At 41.2% G+C, this 7,010-nt stretch overlaps 1 long non-coding RNA gene across 1 annotated transcript; it reads left to right on the top strand.

Moving 5' to 3' along the window:
- Positions 1-1,320: 1,320 nt before the first annotated feature.
- LOC125696489 (uncharacterized) lies at positions 1,321-6,404 on the top strand. Its single transcript, XR_007378359.1, has 3 exons — positions 1,321-1,431; positions 2,271-2,450; positions 6,217-6,404. It is a non-coding gene; the product is annotated as an uncharacterized LOC125696489 (long non-coding RNA).
- The last annotated feature ends 606 nt before the right edge of the window (positions 6,405-7,010 follow it).

Raw genomic sequence — 7,010 nt, 5'->3', positions numbered from 1 at the left:
TCACCACCTGCCTTGGCTGGTCCCCCTCCCCAAGGCTGAGGATGCAGGGATTCACCCACCCACCCATGCTGGGCTGGTTGTAACTGCTTTTTCTGCAGCATCCTCCATACAACTGAGCTCATGTTCCCTTTACAGCAAAGCATTTATTTGCTTCCAGGCTGCAGCTACACCTGAAGCTGAAGCCTTTCCTGAGGTGACAGAAGTGGTGCCTTTCTCCCTTTCTGCGGTCCCTAGATTCAGGGCAAGCGCTACAAAGTGGAAGAGACTTTTTCTGCTTTCCTTCCATCCCAGCATGTGTTATTTTGCTACTCAGTTATAAATGATAGCATTTTATAATGGAATAATGATCTCACTGCCTTCCCCAGGCAGAGCAATTAGTGTTATGACTGGGGCTGACTAGCAGTATCCAACATGTAGCACCACAGTATCTTTATCTTAAATGTGAACTCCTGACTCCACTGAAAACCAAGCAGGCTTCATCCAAATTGTCAGGATTTTGTTCCTGGTAACATTGCTTCAAAACTTACAGCAGCTCAAAGAGATGGGTTTGGTGAAGTTCTGTTTAGGTACATTCACACAGGCATGAAGTCAGTGCAAAAATGTTGGAGATGAAGTAAAAAATATTCCGTGTTTCCTGCTTCCTGTGCGCTAGCTTCCATCCCAGCAAGAGCACCGACAGAGGTTTTGTGTTTGTGGTAGGGTGGGTCAGGATTTTCAATGCTTTTCTTTTTCCCCTCTCCTAAAAATAATGTCACAAAAACAACAATAGATCCAAGCCATTCATTCCCCTCAAATGAAAACTAAACTGAAATCTTTTCTTCCCGTGAAATCTAACAGAAAATTATCCTGATCGGAAAAGGATTTTCCAATCCTTTCATCAAGTGAAATCTGGCTCTCAGGGCTAAGATTTGAGACTCTGCCTCCTTTTTTTTTTTTTTTTTTAAAAAAAAAAGAGCCTGTCCAACAAGAGATCTTTGACAGGCTTGAAACACTGCAGCAACCTTTAATTTAGAGAAATTATTTCCAGTAGAGAAAGCGGCTGGTCATGTGCAGGACTCAAATTAAGACCAACAGCAATACCAACAAAAAAACAGAAATCAGGATGCATGCCATCCAGGCTTGGCTCTAAGGCTGATTTGTGCCTCACCAGCAGCTGCTGAAATAAGGAGCTGCCCTGAGGAAATAGGTATACAAACGGCAGGGTGGGTGCTTTTTTCTTCTTTGCCTCTCACCTATAACCCTGAAACAACCAGTTGCCCTTGTGGTGGATGATTATAATAATTATTGGAAAACAATTGAAGTGTGATCAGGTGGGGAGGGCAGTAATTGAAATATTGACAGGTGGTTGCTTTGTGCCGAGCATCAGGTTTTAAGATCAGCTGCGCTCCTGTTGGACTCCACCTAGGATGCTGCTGTCTTTAATTAGCCAAGGTATAGATTTTACTAAAAGATCTACAGAGAAATCAGAGCAGGTTTTTCTAGAAGAAGCTGTGTATGTCATACATGTAATCTTTTATTATGGAGTTTTATGTATCCTTTAATACACAGGATTTTGTTCTTTTTTAGATAGAGCTTCATGAATGCGAACTTTGTCTAACTTCTCTGATGATTAAATATTATTGATGTGTGATATTATTACAGTTGGGTGGTGCTAAGGTAATCACTTCACAAAGACACAGTTAGGATGGGAGGAATTTAATGCCTAAGCAACTCAGTTAAGGATAAGCAGAAGTTCAATTTTTAAGAATTTTTTGAGTTTATTTGGGGATGGAGTATAGTTTATGGCCTGAGCAACAAATGTGAATTACTGAGAAATTAATGACTTCTAGAAGTATATATGTATGTGTTCAAACATTGTTCATAATAGAATAAAATAATGATAGGTTTTCCAGGATTCTATTGAATAGGTATTCCTCAGCCTCCTGGTAAGGCAAAAAAATATCCTGAAATGATACTAAATTTGAATGGCTTCCTGAAACATTCATGGAATGGATGGCACTGGAACAGGCTGCCCAGGGAGGTGGTGGAGTCACATCCCTGGTGGTGTTCGAGAAATGCTCAGTGTTTTATTGAGGGCCATGGTTTGGTGGAGAAGTATTGGTCATAGGTGAATAGTTGGACTGGGTGATCTTAGAGGTCTTTTCCAGCCTTGGCGATTCTATAATTCGTTAAAGGTCACTTTATCAATTATTGCTTGAAGACTATATAAAAGATTCAAACACTCGTTCTTGAAAGAATTTCCACAGGTTTCACTTTTCTTTTGAGCACAGCTTCTGAGACAAACTAGACTGTGTGTGATTTTTGGACATCAGAGAAGAAATACACAATTTTTAATGAGCTGGTGAAATGGCATCCCTTCCTTGGCCAGCATCCCTTGAAAAAAGACAATGATTGGATTTAATGAAGAAGAAAAACATAAGGAATGGGACAAGGAATTGGAGTTCACATAAGTAAGTGCCTTTTACGCTTGGTGAATGAGGCTCCTGCTTCAACAGAAACACCTTTGCTGTTGCAATTGGTATTTCTGGGCGTGCTGATAATTTATAATTTTAGGATGCTGATCTTCAGTAAATGCTGCAAGCAATTGAACTTTGGATTTTTGAACAGTCTACATAACTTCTGCTAGCCCCACAATTGACGAACATCAGCCTACTTCTACTGTTTTTATATTAACTCCATTAATTGCAGTATCCTTACTGAAACCTTTGGAAACAGCGTGAGAAGCTCCACTCTGGTGCTGTTTTCCCAAAGTGTGCATGCACACAGCCTCCATGGATTTCTTTGTCAGGCCAAAGGGAGGCAGCCAACAGGTCTTGCTCTGTGTGTGTATTCCCTGGAAAATGCAGTGTCAGGGGAAGGAAAATCTTTGTAGTTTCAGATTAATTCTAGCCTCCCTCCCTGTTGTAACTCTAGAGAGAACCATTTAGAAAAGCCAAACCTAATGGGGCTTTCCCTCTAGGAAATGCTCTTACCTTCTCAAATGAAACACCCCTTGAAGGATTTAATCAATTAAAGTCATTAATTCTCCTAATTTGGCTAAAAACACCTTCCCACATATTGAGAAATACCTCATTTTAGGTGGAATGAAGCTACATGGATCTCAGCTACATCTTTGCCACTGAAGAAAAAAAATTGTTCTAGTTGAATTGGAAAAATATTAAAAATCCTGCCTCCAGCCAGAAAAGCAGGTTATTCAGATGAGATTAGCTGTGTATTCCCCTGATTTTGTACCATGCCATGTGCTGAGGGACTTGATGTGGGAGAGGTTATGCTGGCCCGCAGCCCTGTCCTTGCCATACTGACCCCTTCACAGCTCCTTCTTTGCCTGGTGAGCTGGAGCAGAGCTGCCTTCTCGGCTACCTGTGGCTTGCTCCTGTTTAGAACTAAAAGTTGATCATCCAGCTTCTTGTTTTTTCATCCTCTCTTCAATCATTCTCTGAAGTACTTGGTTGGAAAAATATATGAGAAAACAAAACGGGTTTGCTGGAGTTCAATCAGCCCCTTGTCTTGGGTTTGTTTTTTCTTATCTGTTTTGGTGCCAAACCCGGCAAAGTACATCCTCAGGAAAATTAGTTATGTAAAGCATGAAAACAGATGGGGCAATGTTTAAGAGCCAGGCAGCCGTTCCAGAGGTACCTTTGGTCATCTAACTCCTGACTCATTTTCAGAGGGTCCACATCTTTGACTTAGCAAGAGTTGCAGAAGCATAGGTTGTTTGTTTGGATAGTTAACTTCAGTCAACACACAGCACAAAATTTCGGCCTCAGTGCTTTGATGGCAGCCTTCTCAGTGGGGAGAGCGTGTTTAACGCTGCAAGGTAAATGCTTGATTTCCTCCTCCAAACAGCTGATCAGCCTTGGCTCCTATTTGAGGGCACTCAGCAGTTCTCACTGCTGCCATACCTTTCTCTCAAGTCTTCTGAAAATACATAGAGCTAACTCAGAACACCAAACAAGATGATTATGGCAACTGCGATCTTTTGATGCACAGTAAATCATTTCATTGCATAATGGAACCATCAGACGCAAAGTTAAGTATTAGCAGAACTTATAGAAGATACAGGGTGCTCCAGCTTCCTGTGTAATGCGTGGAGGTCAGAATTATGGAGGAATAAACCCCAAAAGATTTCCAATCAATAAAGAAAAAAAAAAAGAAAACAATTCCAAAAGATAGAAGCATTATGTCATAATGTCTTTATTATATTTGTTTTCCAACACATCTAGGAGAAAAAAAAATCAATACTAAACTCAGTCCCTTGTGTCCACTCTAGAGAGCATCCCATTGAGCTGCAGTGATAATTTGGCATCCCAAAGACTGGACATAAATGTAACAGTTCTGTACCCATATAAAAGTGGGAAACTCATATCCACCTTGTTAATGTCATCTCTTTATAATCACATAGATGTTTCTTTTTCATCTGTTGGTCTGTACATCTATCCATCTATCTACTTATCTTTCTATTTGATGAGCTATCTGCATTTAAGAATGAGATAGAACATTGTTGGTAGTGTTTTTCAAAGGCACTAACAATGATGGTTTTTCTAAAGCAGTAGCTCTCAGACCAGCAATGGAGGTAGGCAGAGATGACCCTAATCTAAACAGGAACGGTGAGGAGGAAGCCCTAGCCTATAGCTTTGCTGCAGGGTGGAGGATGCATTGGGGTGAGGGCAGGGGAAGGTGAGCCTCACCTTCCCATCTCCTCCTAGCCCCCAAATCCTGGAAATCAGCATCAGACTAGTCCCAGTTTTTCCATTCTCGAAAACTGGGCTAGATCATGGCTGCCTGTTTCCATCTAACATACTGCTTGCTGCAATACTGTATTAATATAGCAGGGGCCAGAGCATCATGATCAGTCCTTTTAAAATGACCACAGAGCAGTGTCAGCTTAATGACTCTGGTGGCTTAGCACCATTCATCTCTGCTGACCCAGCCCCTGTGGCTGGTACTGTCAGCTTTGTTTCTCTTCCTCTCTGGTTTTTGTGTAATTGCCTGATTCACCCATGTCTCTGCGCTGCTGAAAAATGCATTCTCCGTACCTAGGAAAAACCTGTATAAATATTCTCAATAAATAAATAACAGTTGTCATTTTCAAAATATGACAATCTCCAGTTGCCTGTGCTTAAATTGAATGACATGTCATTTATCCTAATAGATGTGAATGCACGTATAGTACATATGAGTGAGTCACCTAATTCTCATTCACCTCAGCCTTGGTCTCAGTTGGGGGCAAGTGCCTCTAACAGGGTTTGGATGGATCAAATCACAAGCAGAAAAATCTTGGTCAATTATAGACGCCTAAGGCTAAAAGGGAGGTGTCTTTTTCTCTTCTTCTTTTTTTTTTTCCCTCCTTCTTAATCTCGCCAAGCACAGAATGCCCCTCCTATCCATAGGCTTACTGAAGGAGAGAGTCAATCTCTGATCTGTGGAATTTCTGGGAATATCTCTTCCCCCTGTAATTTAACATGACTCAATTCTCCATCCTGATAATACAAGCAGTGAGAAAAGCTCCTAATCCTATTGGCATACCCTCTTGTCAGCACCTCTTTATTTCACTGCTTTAAAGGCTCAACATGTTTTGATTTACAATAAGCACTAAGATAACTGCAGGTGCCCTTTCTAAAAGCAAGGTTAACTCACCTGAGATGAATTCTTTTTTTGCAAACAAAAGCAACACATGAGCAGGAAATACAATTAATACAGGTGTTTCCCTGAAACTTAGCAAATGCCATTTGTCTTGAAATGACATAAATCCCCATTACATAAACAGGCCCCAGAGGCTTGATTTGTATTATTTCTAGAGAGGAAGGATTTAAGCAAAAGATAAATGTAATGGTGATGGTGGTAAGAAATCCTTGTATTTACAAGGTATTTATTTGACAGTAAAAATACTAGTGTGTTATTTTGTGATTGTATTTAATAATATGTAAATGTTTTAATAGAACTGAGAAAAGCCCATCCTAGGTGGGATTTCCAAGTTGACTCATTTTTGCTGGTAATATGTCATACCTTGTGTATTTGCAATACACCACAGAAGCAATCACACCAACGTGCAGCCCTCCCAGTGACTTGCTGCTTGATGGTGTTAAGGTTGTATCCTCATAAGCATGCAGCACGGCGAGGCCTGAAATGTTTTGTAATATCACCACAGTGGATGGAGGCTCCACTCTCAGGGATGTTGCCCTGCAGGTCCTCAGTAGGGCTGTTTTGCATTTCCAGGTGTCCTTCAGACTGGGAACAGGGCAGGGCCCTGGGACTGCCACCCACTCCCTGCAAGACTGCTGCTGTCCCCAGGGATGCAGGAGCTCATGGCAGGGGCACACAGAGAATCTGCATTGGCCTCTGTGGGAAGAAACATGTGGGAAGAGCATGATGAAACTAAGCTGTCCCTTTTTGGGGAATGGTGCTCCCATGTGGCATATGACTCTTAAGAAATTACTGAAAAAGGAAAGTCAGAGCCTTCTACAGAAAAGAAACAATGGTTACCTTCAGCAGCAGCAGCTGTATCACAAGATGCTGGAGAATAGGGTACCTCCTGGACAAAAGGTTTGTAAGCAGGCTGTAAATGTGTTGATGAGGAAGCACACCAGGAAGCAGTGTGCCACTGCCAGCAAGCAGGAACAGCCTGCCATGTTAAGTTGTAATGTCAAAATTATTTGGTTCTCTTTTCAGCTCTGTTACTGACTTATACTGAACAGTCTTAGCAAGCTACCACACTTCTCTATGACTTTTCATTGCTCCTTTTTCCTTGTTTAGCTGATCTTTCACTACAGGAAGACCAAGAGGTCCCACTTTTTTTAAAATCCAACAGCTATGGTGCTGCGTTCAACCGTCTGCATTGCATAATTTACTGAGAAATGCACATAATTCTCTTGAGACTATTTTGCTTCTCTTCCTTTTGTCATTACCATTAGGAATTCTTGTTTATAAAGAGATATAAGGAAGGAGTAAAGTTATCATAGCTGCTTACGTCTAAAAAGTCAGTTCATGACAGTATTGGAGTTATAAGTTTT

Source organism: Lagopus muta, chromosome 7 (genome assembly GCF_023343835.1).
Source record: "Lagopus muta isolate bLagMut1 chromosome 7, bLagMut1 primary, whole genome shotgun sequence".
In the NCBI taxonomy this organism is placed as follows: Eukaryota; Metazoa; Chordata; class Aves; order Galliformes; family Phasianidae; genus Lagopus; species Lagopus muta.
This window is presented reverse-complemented; position numbering and strand designations above follow the sequence as displayed.